This window comes from Triturus cristatus, chromosome 10 (assembly GCF_964204655.1).
Source record: "Triturus cristatus chromosome 10, aTriCri1.1, whole genome shotgun sequence".
In the NCBI taxonomy this organism is placed as follows: domain Eukaryota; kingdom Metazoa; phylum Chordata; class Amphibia; order Caudata; family Salamandridae; genus Triturus; species Triturus cristatus.
The window spans coordinates 1077378953-1077397052 of NC_140593.1; the positions used below are offsets into that span (position 1 = coordinate 1077378953).

The following is an 18100-nucleotide window of genomic DNA, read 5'->3' on the forward strand; positions in this document are numbered from 1 at the left end:
CTACCATTGGTGCAGCAGGTGCAATGGCACCGGGGCCCAAAGCCACGAGGGGCCCCTTGAAGTGCTGTGTTTTACTACCCATCTAGCAGTCAAAAAGGGCACTGTTCCAGGCTTCAACCAGGGCCTATGGCATCCATGCTACCCTACTGGTTGAAAGCCTAAATCGAATGCAAGGTTGCACCCACGCCTTGCACCTGCATCAGCTCAATGGGCTAATGCACCTGCGACAGAAATGTGTAACAAAATAACTGGTGTGAATGCCTGCTTTGTGACTTATTCTTTCATCTTTTCCAGGCTGATTCAACACAAAACAGCACAGAAACACACATTAAGGTTACCATATGAATCAGGGTCAAAATTTCCAGTCCTGAGCTTTCATTTAATAAGCTACTGCATTCTGGCAGCTGTATTCTTGTCCTACATAGAGGTGTTCGCCACAGGCTCCCCGTGGCTGGAACTATGATATTTTCAGAATACCTACAAGAGATATATTTACATTCAATGAATCTAAATTTGACTCTCTTGTACTAGTGTGAATCTGGTCCTCCCTGAACAATGCTAGATATGCATGTGCTTTAAGTTTGTGTGTTTCATAGTTCCTGTGCCATAGTTCACATTCTATGCGCTGGACATGGACAGACATACAGTGCCAACAAGCAAGGGAACAGAGACTCTTTTTTCCCAAATCACCCATCATGTGACATCACTGGATCTCCCATCATCCACCTGCACAAGAAGTGACATCATTGGATTTCCAGTCATCCTTCTGGACAGGAAGTGACATTACTGGGTTTCCAGCCAAAACCGTATTTAAAAACGAAGAAGCCAAGCTAGAAGACTTAATTTCCCATCAGCACAGGAAATGACATCATAGCATCCTGTACTGCTCTCCCTCCCAGCTGCAGCATGGATGTGCAGCGTTCGCACCAAAGGTAAACCAGACTGTGTCCATCTGCTCCTGGACAGCACCCATCGCCTGCAACTTTGGTCCGATTACCACCCAGTGATACTCCGTAGCACTCCTTAGGTCGCTAGACCATGGATGGATGCGGTTCTCCCAACTGCTGCCGTGCCTCACACCACGGTAGGAGCTTTCACCTGCACCCACTGCCAGTTCTCCAGCAGCCACCCACCCACATCTCACACCAGTGCTAACAGAACCCCCAACACCCCACACAAGTACCAACAATGCTTACACACCACTACCCTACACTACAAGCCACAGCAAGCCTGCACGTCAACACACACTTGCATAGTTGCTTCTCAACACACAATCACTCAGCAAACACACAACCCAATTACGGGACCTGCTGAGCAGCAACACACCCAACATCCTCTTCATCACTTAGACCTGGCTGAACCCTTCATCAGCAATCCCGGCATGCTACAATATCGCTTGACAGGGCCGCCTTCACAAGCCAGGGGAGGACTTGCTGTCATCTAGGAACCCATCAAAGGCACAACATCCACAGAGAATGCAACTCCATTCATGGAACACCTGCACTTCAAATTGCAAATCTCCAATAACGTCACCCCGAATGGACCCTAGCCTACTGATCACTAACACTATGAGCCACCTTTACCAACCTCATCACAGACATCAACACTCCACTCACCATCTACTCCAGAGCCTAAATTCTCTTCTGTGACCTCAACTTTCACCTGGAAGACTGAAGTGACTCCTGTTTCACAGCACTCCTGGAAAGCTTGAACAACATCGGACTCATCCAGCTTGTCTCAGAACCAACAAGCACTCTGGACACACACTGAATCCCATCTGCATCACGAGCTGCAGCATCAAATACAACTCCACCGCATCTCTCACATGGACCGACCACTCCATCATCCACTTCCAAATCAACACACCTCGAGTCAACACCCGTACCAGGTTCAGCATTACAAGCCACAGCTGAGGCAAAATCACAGAAGCAGACTAGTTCAGCGCCCTCAACATGGATCATCCTAGACCCACAGACAATCTCAACAATTACATCAACAACTTCAATGACTGGATCAAGAACTGCATGGACTCCCTCGTACCCATCAAGCATAGCTGGTACTTGAAGGACCTCCGAGACACCAAAGGACGCTGTAAACAGCTAGAAAGAAAATGGAGAGGCAGCCACAACACCACCATTTTTGCCACTATCCATGCACAAACGTATTTAGTGACAGAGGTGCAAGGGACTCCAATATAAAAGTACTGAAATTCACTAGAGAGTCTGTAGAAATCCTACTAGTCTGCCACCATTTGCTCCAAGAATTTGCAGTAAATTTACAGTTAAGAGTCCGAAGTCAGACAAGAAATTGCTGGATTTTTCAATGAAAATTTACTCCACGAAAAAGGTAGAAATAATTTGTAAACTGAGCGCAGTGAAAAAAGTAAGAATGTTGTACGTCAGATGCTAGATGCCTGACTCAACACAGGAGTCATGTGTAGATGGAGGAGGCAGATGTTGCGCCCGTTTGTGTTTTCATCAAGCTGTTGATCATGCCATGGTGTACTTCCAGCAATGCACATGAGCATACAAAAGTTTTTTTTTTTTATTCCTAGCTAGGCTTCTCTTGCCACTTTGTATGCAGATGTCAATTAAGCCTTATTGCCCACTGCTCAGGGAGCGAATAGTGGTTAATGCCCTCCACAGAGGGTATGTTAACCATTGTTAATGGCTCATCAGGGATTATGGGTCTAAACCTCAGACATGAGGGGAAGGGCAATTAACAGCTCTTACTTTCCCACAACATAGGAACAATAACTTATGTAGCACCCATCCCCCAAACATCACCCAACACAGCCAGATGTACACAACACAGCTTAATTTGGAGGTTTGGGTTTACAAGAACAAATATGTGATGGGTTTAGTTGGATGAAAACATGTAAATTAGCTGTCCAGTTGTTAGCATTCACACTGTACACATATTTATGGTCAGGGCCACTGGAATTATGCGGCAGGAGAGGGCCAAATTATATGGCAGGGTTGACTAAATTATGTAGCAAGAAAAGGCAAATTATGCAGCGTAATGCGGCACATTTTCTGATAGTTTTACTTCATTATTTTGTCCTTTTTACACCTGTTAACTCTGCCGAGCCATATATTACACATTGTTAGTACCAGTTTAACACACAACATAGCAATAAGCAACAGAGATGTGTCCAGTCAAACTTTGCAAATGGCCTTCCACTGTGCAGGAACATGTGATGCTGCGATTTTAGTAACTTTTTAACCATTTGAGGTAGAGAATGTTTTTTGTCAAAATCTGCAGATTATGCAGCAGATGATGTGTTATGTGGCAAATGCGGCAGATCCATAACTATGCGAAACAAACGCTGCAGCTGCACAATTGCATAATTCCAGTGGCCCGGATTTTGTACAGGGAGAAGATTGCTATTAGAAAAACATGACTCCCTGGGCAAGACCCAATACTTGGACTGGAATCCGGCAGACCAGGAACCTGCACCACATGAAGCTCCAGGCCAGCATCTGTTCATGTGTCAAGATGGGTATGGGTAAAAGATGTCTTTTCTAATGCGGGGCTATGGGACGATGTAATGTACTGAAGAAGTGGAAGCAGCATTAATTCCTTGTAAGAAGAGCTTTTCAAGACATTGTTCACATCTGCATAAATTCTGCTGTCAGTTTATACCCCAATGGCTTAGATTTTCCCGGCGCAAATTCTACTACTAAGCTACAGTGGCATACATGTCTGAATGCTGCAGATGTTGCCCTGTTTACAGCTGGAGCTTGTCAGCTCCATGGGGCTCATTTTGAAGGGTTTTGTCTCTGAGTAATCCCTCCATCTCTCACGATGCCTTAACATCAGATCTGCAAGGGGACAGAAGAGATGCAGGGCAGCCGGCAAGATCATTATTGCAGTGGTTAGTGCAGGGCCTGCAGAGCTGGGGATCCACTCAAACAGGCAGACACTGAGGGGGAGTTTACTAAGATTTTATGCCGTGTTTGCTTTACAACAGTGACGCAAATCAGTGCAAAAATGTATTTTTTTCAAATTTACTTTCCAGTGCTTAACTTGTTTAGCACTGAAATTAACATGAAAGTAACACAGCATAGCGCTGCTTTGTATAACTTAGCGCCAAGGGGGCATACCATGGGTGAAGCATGTGCCTTCCCACCCAAACACCCAAGGTTTCTGACGCTAAGCCCTATTTACTAAATAAAGTAGGCAAGTTTAGAGTCAGAAAACTACTCCCTTTTGAAGTGGACACAAAAAAGGAGGAATGCTTTCATTTCTCCTTCCTTTTCCGACTTTGAACGTGTGCTGCACTGTACAGCACACAAAGAGGGACACCTTTGCACCATGGCGCAAAGGTGTCTCTGTGGTGCATGGCAGCCGATTTCAGCACCGGTGCTAAGGAAAGGTGAGGAGAGTGCCATATTTCTGATAATATGGCGATCTCCTCCCACCTCCTTTTCGTGCAGCATTTACGGCTGCTGCACTGCGCTGCATGATTAAATGGTAAATCTGCCCACAGTGTCATAGTGCTGGAACAAGACCGCTAGCTGTCCCTGTCCCATTTATTTATACCCTTGGCCCGTCCATCCTCAGGGTGCATGAAACATGGGCAACGTTCCACATAGTGGCCGGGCGGCTCACTAAAATCAAGTGAAAGCTGACAAGGGGCAGTCAGTGCCATTGTTACTGGGAGTGCCTGTAGGAAGGTGGATATCTGACTATGGTTACCCCCAACTTTTTGCCTAGTGTCTAGCTGGTTTTTCGACTTAGTTGGCCTGAGATCCTGCCATTCAGGGTCTCAGGCTGTCTGCTCTCTCTGTAAAATGGACTCCATGTACCCTAGGTACATAACCAATTGGTAAGGATCACCTTATTGGACCCTGTACAGTGTACCCTAGGTACCCAGGGCATAGGTGTACCCTAGGCCTCCCAGGGGCTGCAGCATGTATTATGCCACCCCTGGTCTGGCCTTCCAATCAGACACAACTGGCTGATCACTCAGCTGGGGCAAGGTCGTGTAATCACCCCTTGCTTAGATATAGTATGCCTATATCTGCCCTTATATATAGACACATGTGTACCTATCAGTCACTCCTATGGTAGGCCTTAACAATCCTGGAGGCAGAGTGCTTAGTAACATGTGAGATGGTGCTCTAGCATGAGCTGAGCCTGTCTGCAGCTTTCGGAACCATGTCCTTATAGCTGTTCTATGATATAGCCTACCATATACTCTTAAAGTGCCTTATAATCTTAAACGGTTATGGTAACTATGGTTTGGCTTTATCAAAACATGTCGTGTAAGGTGTCTAACACTTTGGAATAATACCCCCCTACCATTTCTGGTGATGAGGATATTATTCCTCCCTTCTAGAGGGAGAGACATGTTAAAATCCTACTTTGCTGTTTATCTCTAACCAAAGCCTCAGCATCACAAAATGGATGCTGCTGCCACAGACACAAGTCTGACCTCCTGCTGCTGGGAGTGATCCCAGCCAGGGAGGCCTGGACAATAGGTTTCCTGCTTGGGGAGGTGCTAGCACCTCCCCAGACAGCCTTTAGTGTATTGGGGCAGGGTGGGCTGAAAGGAATGAGACATGCCTGGGGCACACAAGGTGTTCCTTGCATAGTCCAGTTCAAACCGGCGCTGGGGCACTCCAGCCCCAGCTCTGGCGCGAAACTGGACAAAGGGAAGTGGGTGTAACCACCCCCTCCCAGGTCCCACCCATAAGGCGTGACCTAGCAGGTATCCCAGCCCCCCAGATTAGTATAAGAGTGGGAGTTGGGCCTCAAGACTTTAGATTATCCTGAACCTGCAAAACTGAACAGAAACTCTGGACCTTCGACATTCGACGAAAGAAGAAAACTGAAGAATCTCCCTTGTAGCCAAGGAGTGGCTACCCTGTGCAAACAGGCACCATCAAGAGACTACCCTTTGCTTTGTGAAACGTTTGACGAGGAACCGACTGCAGAGCCCGACCAGAGCCTTGATTTCCAGACTTCTCCGACCCTCATCCACATCTGCAGCAGAGCTGAGATCCGTGGAGGCGACGAGCGACGTGGGACCGGCTACCTGGGAAAAGTGGCTAGTAACTTACAGCGCAGCTTCTGAGGTACCCTCGAAGTTGGGCACCGGGGATTGAGAAGCCCCAACCCCAAGCACCATCTGCACCGAAGACCAGCCCCCCACACTCCACGAGTCCTGCGTGGGGCCCTTCAGCATTTTCCTGCTTGCCGCGTCTGTCCGGTTGCTTGCCCGCTGGCTAGTGGCCTCTGTGACGACGCTCCCTGAAATCTTCTGCGCTGGTTTGGCTCCTCCAGACTGGCTCCCGCTTCTCTGCAAAGAAGAAGCACCCCAGACCTTCCTGGTCTGCACCAGAAGCAAGTCCCTTGTTCTTCGTGGGTTCCGCTTGCCAAGGCTTGGTGAGTCCTAGTCCAACTTCGACGCCGCCGACAGCAAGAGCCTTCGTGGGACAGCTCGCCTCCTGGTCCTGGTCGTCCTCGACGCTTCCTGGTCCTCCTGGCTGCAGCGACAAGCTTCCCCTTCACCTGCAACTCTTCACGACATCGCCTGGTTCCTTCCTGGTTCCACGTGGTCACTGGCTAGTGACCTTGACTCTGTCCCTTCTGCTTGCAGGTTTCTTCTCTTCTTGATCCCAGGCTTGGGATCCACCGGACACTCTCTCCTGACTGCCTGTCAGCATCTTTCTTCAGGCATCCATAGGAGTCGACGACGAAAACGACGCATCTTCACCCCTATGCACCCGCAGCCTGTGGGCTAGGTAACTTGGGTACTCCGGTGCTCATCAGGATAGTGACTATCCTAGTGTCTAGTTTTCAAGTCTCAACTTCCTAGCTACTCCGGAAGTGTCCTAAATCTATCTATTTCTAAACTGTAACATTGCTATTGACTTTTACGCATTACGCGTGAGTGTTTCCACTCTGCACACGAATCCCGTGGGCCTCCCACTTCCTAACTAACGCTAGTGTAGTGTAGCCCCAGCGATTCCCTAGGCCTAGGCCTATTCTATTTCCGTGACAGTGGTTCTTATACCACTTATTTAGTATATGGTTTGCGTGGCCCCTAGGGCCTAACTGTATTACTTACCTGTGTGACTTACTGTATGCATTAATAAGACTGTGTTGTACTTACCTCTAAACTCATAAAGAGTGCTGAGGGTTTGCTTAGAATAAATACACTTTATTTTATACATATATCTGTTGTGGTGTCCTTTCATTTGGTATTCAAGGGATTATATATGGTATCACAGCTGGCTTCACATGCCATTCAGAGTTTAGCCTAAGACTGCTCTTGTCCATGCTACCACTAGGATAGCTGGTCTATAAGGTTGACTTTACAACCAATCACCATAAGGGTATTTGGACTGATATAAGGTGTACACTATAACTAGTGACATCATACATCAGGCCAACTTCTCACAGTGCCTCACCCTTTTTGATGGAAGATGCGGATCTGCACACAGCCTATAGTAGGACAATTTAGCACGCAGTGCGTTCTGAAGCGACCATAGCACAAGAATGCCACCCACTTCAATGAGCAACCAGGTGGAGAGTAAGCAAATTAGGAAAGATTCCAACACATTTTAACTGTGGAGAGAAGGTTGAGGCGATTTGGAGAGATAACGACCATCTTTGGAGCATGCACCCTAGGAGTGGAGAGTCACAAAATCAAGTTCTAATCTCAACCTGCAAAAATATCGACTCCATAATATTGACTATCACTAAATCTTCCAGGGAAGTAGATGTAGAATTAGAATAGTAAATCTGTGCTTCCCTCTATATGCTTATCTTGATGACATACTGAGGTTTGAAACCGTGAAGTATACATTTGTGCAGATCATTATCATTGTAGTCGATACAATGACCCAAGGATGTGTGAATATAAACTGTTAAAATGCCGGCCATATTGGAGCGTTGCTCGATCTACACCTTCTCATCAGTCCAGTAACAATTCTCTCAGAGGGGTGCAATTCAAGATGCCCAACCGCCACAAATAGCAACAAAAAGTGAGCGAGAAGCTAAATGTTCTCACACCTAAGAGGACCCCAGACAAGTAGAAAGTAAAGGGGGGTGGGGGGGGGGGGGGGGGAGTTAAGACTCAATATTGTTTGAGGCATTCATGGAATAATACCCCTAAAACTCTAGCATGGCTGAAGGACTTTCGATTGTTAAGAATGCTGCTGCGCTGAATTTAAGATTGTATACATTGCAGGGGTTAGTTTGGGTAGTGGAAGACAATATATCACAACTAGAGAAGCCTACTCAATCCTTCCTGGAAAGCTGAAACGGAGTTTGAAAGGAAATCATGGACTTGCAGGAATGCCTGGGTCAGTGCAAAACTGTCAAGGTGATATGGACCGGTAAATCGGTGTTTTCAAGAATGCATGTGGGGACATGAACGTCTGTATTTTTGACATCCCTCCAAATGTGGAAGGATCAGATCTTGGCAAGTGCATAGTCACCAGGATGGCAAAAGAGTTTGAGATACCTTTCGAAGAACTATCTACAGACATAAAAAGAGAGTTTCCAACCTAAATCTCCTTCCTCAACTGTGGAGCAAAGACTAGCCAAAAATATTAAGTTGATTGTGTGGGATGAAGACGCAAAGGACTTGATACTAGTAGTGTAAGAAATTGGGTTACTGGTTGAGTGTGGTGAAACATTACTCAAGCAGCAACCACAATTTCTGTTGGGGTGAAACACAAGCAAACCCCAAATTGGATAATTAACCTGTGCTTAACCCTGAAGTAGCTTGCGACAAATGCAGTCAAGTTTAACTTAGCAGTAACATGTAATGTGTTTATGCAGTGCTTCAAACAATAATAAAGCGAAATCGCACAAGATAAATCCCACATCAATTTTGAAAAATTGATCAGAATTAAATACATGTTTTGAGACCTAAACAACAAAAATCCAATTAGTAGAACCGGAAATATGTCATGTTAAAGATTTAAGTGAAAACAGTGCTTAGAAGCACACAGTGCTAACTGTGGTGATCTGATCACGCCAGACCAGGATGAAGCCATGAGCTCATGCAGACAGACATGGAGCCCGGGCCGGATACAGGGTCAAGATTAGGCCTTCTGAACCAAGGGGCATATTTACAAGGGGTTATCGCCACAGGAAAGTCACTTTTTATGACGTTTCAGTGGCGATAACCCCTTCACCTTATTTACAAGGCAGCGTCAAGCCACTTAACTTGGCTGAACACCGCCTAGTAGATAAGGCTTCCTTTCACGCTACATTGAGTGTGAAAGGGGCGGGCAATGGGTGTTTCTGCGGGCATTCCGCCGCAACACCCATTGATTTTGACCCAGCCCCCCCACCCAATTTACATTTTGGCATAAAAATGGAGTAGCGCCAAAATTGGGACCAAAAAAAAAGCCTAGCCTAGCCTTAACATGGCAAAAGGAAGAGCAATTATTAATTTTCTCTTAGATTTTGCGGAAAGAGCAAATCGCCATCAACGATTGTTTATGTGCAGGAAGGCGTCCTGCACATCGTCCATTCGTCATTTGTTTAATGATTGTCTATGTGCAGGAAGGTGTCCCTTCCTGCACAATCATGAAAGAAAAAAAAACGACGATTTGCCTTCTATGTGGGCTGTACAGTCCAGCACACACAGGAGTTATAAATCACCATTTGTGATTGTTTTTGTACAGGAATTGACACCTTCCTGCACATAAATAATCATTCCCTCAATGCAGGCACCCTTGCACTATAGTGCAAGGGTGCCTGAGTTGGCGCTAGGCAGCTAAATTTAGCACCAGCGCTATGGAAAACGCAGGGTGCGCCATATCATTGTAAATACAGCTCATCCCTGCGTTTTCAAAATGGCAAAGCGCGGCGTTCGCAATTTTAGCTTAACACCGCGCTCCGTCATTCTATTGTAAATATGCCCCAAGTGCCTTAAATCCGGGTTGCAGAGATTTGCGAGGTCCTGCGCAAAGGATGCGTCATGTAGCCATGATTCAGATGGGCTGCGATGTGAGGTCTGACATCAAGATGCATCGCAAAGCAACAGTTCCGATGAGCTGTGATGAGAGGTCCTGCATCAAGATCCATCATGTAATGGCGGTTCTGATGAGCTATGGTGCTGCGATGTGAGTTCCCTCGTCAAGATGCGTCTAACAGCTGTGGTTCCGGCGGGCAGCGGGGCTGCAGTGCGAGGCCTTGTGTCAAGATGAGTTGTGCAGCTGTAGTTTTTATAAGATGCGGGCTGCGATGTGAGATCCTGCGTCGAGATGCGTGGCGCAACGACGCTTACAATGAGCTGCGTGGCTGCGATGCGAGGTCCTACGCTGAGATGCATCTCACAATGGCGGTTCCGATGAGCTGCCGGGCTGCAGGATGAGGTTCTGCATTGGGATGTGTTGCACTATGTCCGTTTTGCTGGGACCAAAGCTGCGCTAGCTGGGCACCTTCAGGCCTGCTTCCAACGGTCCAGGAATAGGGTGGCCCCAGGGGTGCAAGACTCCCAGCAGTCAGAGTCCAGGTGTTGGGTTCAGAGCCTCAAAGGCTCCAACTACCTTGAACTCAGCACCAGGAATCTTTCTGCTCTGAGTCCTATCCCCCAAGTGGAATATATGATAAAAACAATTACAGTGGGAGCCAAATGCTTTTCTGCAGTTTCAATTGCTGTACCACGTATTGATTTCTCTTTCTCATTTAAGGAACAATGCTTACATGATTACATTTGTTCCTCAACCGCCCACTTATTGTCATACAGTTGAATGCAGAAAACAATTTATTTTATTCAAAAACAAAATAATCCCACACCAAATTCGAAACAATTGTAGAAGAAACACATTTAGTGAGTAGTTGGGTTTCAGGGATGATAGCTAGTGCTTCAACAAGGGAACTGGCAGAGCTGTGGTCATTGATTCACAGTGTCCACATTCCAGGATGAAGGATCTTAGGAGTGCCTGATGGAGACCTCGGAAGAATCAAGGCGCTTACAGCAGGTGCGCAGGGTGCAAACATGGAAAGTGTGCCCTATCAGGAAGAATGCCCTGCTGTTCGAAAGCTGCTCTGTGTTTATCTGTGCAGGCAGGTTGCACTTTTAAAAGGGATTAGAGTTCCCCTTGCAGGCGGGTGCAGTGAGTGACTGCAACCGCCTGCAAGGGGATGTCTGGGGGGGTTAATGGGACCCCTTTCATCCCTTTAGAGGGCTGCATTTTGGAGGTGCACTGAATGTGCCTTCTAAAGGCATGTGTGCCTCTGTGACCACATTGGTAATACTGTGCGAGCGCAGAGGCAAAGTGATTCCCTCATTTGCATGGAGCCACGCCCCCATGCAAATGAGGGAACACCCTCCAACGACAGCATAGGTGCTCTATGTGCGCCAGCTAGGGTGACCAACCGTCCGTAAATTTCACGGACAGTCCGTAATTTCGGTCGTCTGTCCGTTGTCCGTGAAGGATTGTTTAACGGACGCCATTTGTCCGTAATTTTAACCGGGCACCGATTGCACCACCCTAAAGACGACACAACTTCCACCCACCTCTCTGCTGGACTCTGATGCTGTTGAGGTCGGGTGTCACAGACTGATGCAGTACCGAAGCTCAGATCCCCAGCAGCATTGGAGAGGCACAGCGGGATGGCGACCCTCGCACCTTCCGCCCGTGATGAGCTGTTAAGAGGAACTTGAAGGTGACTGAGAGGGAGGGGCTGCGGCTTCAGGCGCAGGGGCATCTATTCAGATGCAAACAGCCCTGAATGCCTCATGTCTCTGCAATTTAGAGGGGCCTCACACATTCCCTTCCTGCCCAGGGCCCCAAACATCCTAGAACCGGCCCCGATTACCCCGAGGCAGCACGTGGTTCTCTTCACATAGCTTATGTACTGTTACTAAATTGTAAGCAAACCTCGGTTCTGCAAACATGCAGTCTATAATGTAATAAAATAAAGAAATGGCACAATCACACCCATACTGATTAACAAAGTATGGAGGACAATCAGTTAAATCAGTTCTCTTGGAGTATCTCCTCTAAGTACTGTACATCACAGTGGGGGATGGCAAAACTAACATTTTCGAAAGAGAGCCTGTCTTCTCGTTGTCTTGTCCAGGAGGGGGTGAGGAGCCCTACCCCACCCTGGAAGAGACCAAGATGATACTAGAATACTGCATGCCCACCCCTGTGCCCACCCTGGTGGATCCTGTTCCCCCTCCTGTGATGGCTCCTGCCCCCCCCAGTGATGGCTCCTGTCCCCCCGTGTGATGGCTCATGTCCCCCCTGTGGTGGATCCTGCCCCCCCCTGCCTGTGATGGCTCCTGTCCTCCCCCCTGTGGTTGATCCTGTCTCCGCCCTGGGTGGTTTCTGTCCCAATCCTGGAATGGCTTCTGCAGCGAGCGTGAAGTTCTTGATGGGCCTTTTCTCAAAAAGGCTCAGCTCAAAATTAATATGAAAAGGTGGGCGAGTGAGTAAGTGAAGGGATGGGTGGATGGCTGGATAAATTAGTGAAAGGGTGAATGGATGAATGAAAGATTGAATAGATGGATAATGAGAGAGGATGGATGGATTGATGAGTGAGTGGAAGGATGGATGAGAGAAAAGGTAAATAGCTGGATGTATGGGTGGAAGGGAGGATGGATGAGTGAACAGGTGGATGATGAGTGAGTGGGTGGATGGATGAGTGAAATGATGTATTGATTGATGAATTGATAAGAGCAAGGGTGAATGGATGGACGGATGAGTGAAAGGGTGGATGTAAGGATGGATGAGTGAGTGAAAGGGAGGGTAGGTGGGCAAAAGGATGAATAGATGAGTGAAGAAGTGAAAGGATAAATGAATGAGAGAAAGGATGGATGAGTGATAGGGTCAATGGATGGATTCATGAGTGGATGAGTAGATGGATGGGTGGGTGGATGGATGGAAGGATGAATAAGTGAAAGGGTCGATTGAGAGAGAAAGGGAGGATGGATGGATGACTGAAAGGGTGGATGGGTGGAAGGATGACTGACTGGGTGGATGGATGGATGGATGAGTAAGTGAAAGGATGGCTGGATGGGTGAAAAGGTAAATGGCTGGATGGATGAGTGAATGGATGGGTAGAAGAGTGGATGGATGAGTACAGATGGATAGGGTGAAAGGGTGGATGGATAATGGATAGATGAGTGAAAGGATGGATGAGTGAAATGATAGATGGAAGGATACATGATGGATAGGTTTGCAAATGGTTGAATACGTTTGGATATGGCTGGGCTGTCATATACTATTGCACAACCTCCTCTGATGTGTCTGTAAAACTTACCTATTGTCCTGAAGTTTTGTCCTGAATTTTGACCTCCTGTCCTGAATTTGTGTCCTGAATTTTGACCCTTTGTCCTGAATTTTTACACTCACCGCCCTGAATTTGCACCAATGCCAGTTGGTCACCCTAGCGCCAGCGCTATCTGTATCACAGCATTTGCAGCCCTTCTGTAATACCAAAGTGCCCCTGGGGCGCTTGTGTAATATGGCCCTTGAGCTTCTCTGTAAGGCTCTGGGGTCGAGACTGAGCAGTTCAGGCTTTAGAATTGGGCATACATGGGCAAGACAAACACCTCGATAAAAGAACGGTCTTGCCAAGCTCCGGGTGATGGTGCTCTGCCTCATGAATTGCTCCATCATGCAGTGAGACATAGCATGTCTGCTTTTCCCTGGAAGCAAGAGCAGGGCGTGAAATTCAGATGCTTGGTGTGGATGCATAGGTTTGTTAACGAGTTATCATTTGCATACCAGGCATGACATGTCTGCAGCTTTTGTTAATATGGAAACTGACTGTGGGAAAGTATCATGGAATATCTAACATTGATTCTTTTAACAGTATTCCCTTTCTTCACATGCTGCATTCCTTGGTCCTAAACTACAATTCCTACGTTCCTGGATGCCAAAGCCAGATAGATTTCAACAACCAATAATGACTGCCAGAACTCTAGGCCCTCAATTTTCCTGCTCTGAGGCATAATGGCCAGAACTGCCAAGTTTCGAACCCGGGGAACCAGGTTCAAGTCTCGGCGTTGGCTCAACATCCTGTGATTCTGGGTAAATCACCTAATTTCCCCGTGCCTACCAAAAATGTATGTGTCCTTGTGTAATGTAACTGGTTCTCATGTAAAGCTCTCCAATACCTTCAAGTCGAGTATGCACTATATAAAACTGCAACAAAAAAAAAAAAAGACACTACCTAGTTTCTTCACCCTAGTACTAAGACTACTTCCTTTGTTACCTCTGATTGAAATGTAAGGTGGATTAGTAAAGCGCTGCTTGTCAGCTTTGAGGGTATCAAGGTGCTAAACTCTATCTTTCATTTGCTAGTTTTCCACTTGCTTTTGCTTCATATTGTTTTCACTCTAATAAAGTGATTAGTGGATGCACCATTTTTCATCAAATGCAAACATGACCAAAACCGTGCACTCCCTCTCGTCTAAGACCAACCTCCAATCGGTTAAAGATGACCAGATGATGCCCATATGGCTGGAGTGCAACCCAAAATAACATCTTGCAATTAGTCCTTGACCTTACTAATAATGTGAATGAAGGTCACAACACTATAGACGGAAGGCTGCAGAGAGATGTCATCCATGTAGAAGTCCAAGTAGTTAATGATGCGCCAGTGCTTAATTTGTTAAAAAATGATGCGCCAGTGCTTAATTTGTTTTTAAAAAAACGTAAGTGCCGGGGCTCTCGTCAGGAGGCAACTGCAGCTTGCACCACACATTGCCCCTGCTATGCTGCCAATGATAGTAACAACACAACTACTAACCATAACACTCCTTTAAGCGTGACAAATCGGATTATTTCATGCCCCAAAGCTATAAGAATGTGTTGGGCACCAGGTGATAGTATTTTTTTTAATGTATATTGAATGAATAAAAAAACTGTTGTTGTGGTCACCTCTAAATTAGCCAGACAACTGTTGTTGTGGTCACCTCTAAATTAGCCAGACAACGCCACATTGTGGAAGACTGACAAGCGCCGGTGTTGACAATTTATTAACAGTGGAGAGCACCGCAAATCCCCAGCTTAAAATAAGCACTGACTGATGCCTCATTTGGGAAGGGAGCCCATATTGAGAACCAATGTTTCGCAAAGTTATCACACCCATAAGACCTGATCACAATAACATCAAGTGTTATGTCTTCCTTGAAAGAGTAACACACATTGTTATGGATTCCAGAACTAGAAACTAGAATGAGGAAAAAACAATTACATAAACCAGTTTCCCTTATTTATCTTTCATCCTTACTCTGACACATGGTCCATCGTCCACAGTATTTCCAACAAATATGGAGTATTTCAAAGGGATCAAACATGCCATCCCTTTAAGAATCTTTTTTCAGAATCGACTGAGACTCTTTAGATGTAAAAGGCAAATTATTCTCAGAAACAATTGGTAGTTGTTGATTATATTCAGTATCAAACTTATGCTTCTTTTGTGCTTCCTCGTGAGAAGAGATTTTGGGATACTTGGGGCATTTTTCGTTTGAAACACGCATAATTTGTTATTTTAAATGAGTGCTCATAGTGCTTTTCTTTTACCGATGTACTTATTTTAATTTTCAAATGTTTCATTTATCAAGAAGCCCACCATTATTTCCATCTAGCACCCGCTTCTGAGTCCTACATCAATTGTGCATCTATGTTTTCGTCCATTTCTTGTGAACAAACCCCACTTTTATTTTTACTAGGTTTCTATCTGTGAGAACTACCGTTAAATATTTTTACTGTGGCTACATGTTCATCGAGCATACTTCTCGTTTACCTTTTTATCTATTAAAGTTACAAATACTGTTTCCTTCTCCTAAATGGTCACCATCACTAATACTGAAGTTTGGCTCATTTAGATACAGGAAACAGAATCTTCTGGTGTATCTTCTTTTTCATCTACTTCCGGAAAATTTACTACGTCAGAAGGAGTGCTGTGGGTTGGATCCAATGAGTAATTACTGAGGTAGGACCTGTAGCTTAATACACCATTTGATGTACAGCACCGTGTTTTGCCTGACTGTGTGTCCCAATGACGAAATACACTGTAACGAGGTTTAATTTTGATTGTCAATTATGGAAATTATTTTCACTGTCTAGAGATCAGCTGAGAGGTCATTATCAACAATCGTTTTAAGGCACAAGAGCAATATTAAGAAACCTAAAAGGACCCCATTTATTAAGGTGGCCACCCGTTCTCTTTGGTTGCCCAAAAAGACCATCGCGGCAGCTGCAGCGATGCTACAATAAACAAGCATTAGAAATGCAATAGGTCTGAGTTAGAGATATTGGATTTGTAAATAGCAATGTGTTTTACCCTCGTGTTATGGAGTGCCAGTTTGCCGATATGGGAGATCAAAATTCCGGGGAGGGAGGTTTTTAGGGCAGCAGTCTCTTGTTTAAGGCACCATTCATATCAGTAATTTCATCAATAAGAGAACATAAAATGGACCTATTTTGCATTAAAAAGGTGCTCTCAGACGCAGGCTCTTTGGATGACAATCACTTAAAAACACATCTGAGACTTGTTTGTGCTCCGCCGCCCCCTATATGTTGTGGATTTTTTTTTGCAACTGCGGATCCCCTGTAGCCACGATGAAAATTAAAGAAGTATCCTATAGATACTAAGTGGCTCAATATATAATGAACACCGAGGGGAGAGTCTGCGCTGTAGGACTCGAGTGCAAAAGAACCTCGAAGGTGAATGTCAGAGAAAGGGGTGCACGTCACTGAGGGAAGTGTTTTAGACTGCACGAGGGGGCCTCCCCCATTACACATGAACATAATTACTGCAGAAAGTTTTCTGGAGACGGAGCGTTCATGACGCGGTGGCTGGGGGTACTTAAAGCGTGATCATTGTAGTTGGCCACAAAAACGGAGAGTGAAACACACAGGACCCCCCCCATGTCATCGCTTTCCCTGTGCCGCCTGGCCTCGCCTTCTGTGCAGTTACCTGAGCGAGGCGCCGCTCCCCTCCAAAGGGCAGAAGTGGCGGCGTTCCCTGTGGCTGCTCCTCTCAGTGGTAGGAGGAGGGTAAACGAAGCGGCCACGCCCCTCCCCCGCAGTACAGGTGAGGAAAGACTACAGTGATCAGAAGCGCGGCCTCACTGAAGCGGGAGCCGTACTGATCAAATGAATAAATTAACACATTTTGTGAAATTTAAACAGCTACACACACATCCTTTTTGTTTTTTTAAAGGAATTTTAAAAACGGCTTGGAAACACACAATCACATTAAAACTATGTCTTCAAGTGAAGTCGACCGTTAGGCGGTGGTGTTGGGGTGATGGCTGGGAGTCGACAAAGAAATGTGATTTGGGGGGATAGCTTTGAAACAAAACAAAAAACAAGCATTGGAAAGGCAAGAGGTTTCGCAATTGTTAGGTTTAGAGCTATTGGTGTTGTAAATGTTAATGTATATGTGTAAAAACAGTTAATGAAAAAAGAAAGTGTACTTTAAAAAAATAATAATCCCCAAACTGCTATGTAGCTGAAAAGTGTGTAGATGCTGCCCTTACGCTATATTGCCTACTACAGCTAATAGTAATAAAATAATTTTGCAACCGCGACATTTTAAATCTTGAAGGCTACAAATTATGCCGTTACAATGAATGCGACAAACAGTTTTGTGTCTCGCATCGTACCACAATTACTGGATGTTACATTAGGGTCAAGACTCAAACCTTTCTCCCCAGCACCAAAGTACATAGATGTTTCCATTATGCCACATCCTTTCGAGTGTGTATTAGTAGACAACTCCTGTACATGATAAATGTCTGTGCGAACGTGAGGCCGTGGCTATGCTTCTAAGTGTTTAAATGGTGAAAATTAGAAACCCTGGCCTTAAAGTAAATACGACAGATAGTATTACTTTATATACTAAAAATGTTATCGTGCAGGTGATATTTGTGTAAAGTTGTAACACGAATACATAGTTTTAGAGTTACTGCATTTTTAATGTTCACATTTTGCGTTCAAGCATAGTGCTGATTTTGTTTTAAAAATCTGCAATGTCTGGGAGTACCCAGTAAATTAAGCAATAGGTCTCGCATTTCACGAGTTTGAGCTGTTGGCATTGTAAATGACAATTCCTCTTATTTATGTTTTGGTTTTTAAAATATAAATAAAAGGCATTGTCA

General features: G+C 45.6%; 1 long non-coding RNA gene across 1 annotated transcript in view; it reads right to left on the reverse strand.

Annotated features, from left to right (window-relative positions):
- Window positions 1-17016, reverse strand: part of LOC146796590 (uncharacterized) — a 289472-nt gene extending 272456 nt beyond the window's left edge. Inside the window, exon 1 of the long non-coding RNA XR_014969939.1 lies at window positions 16915-17016. This is a non-coding gene — a long non-coding RNA (uncharacterized LOC146796590). The remainder of the gene's footprint in view (window positions 1-16914) is intronic.
- Between the last annotated feature and the right edge of the window lie 1084 nt (window positions 17017-18100).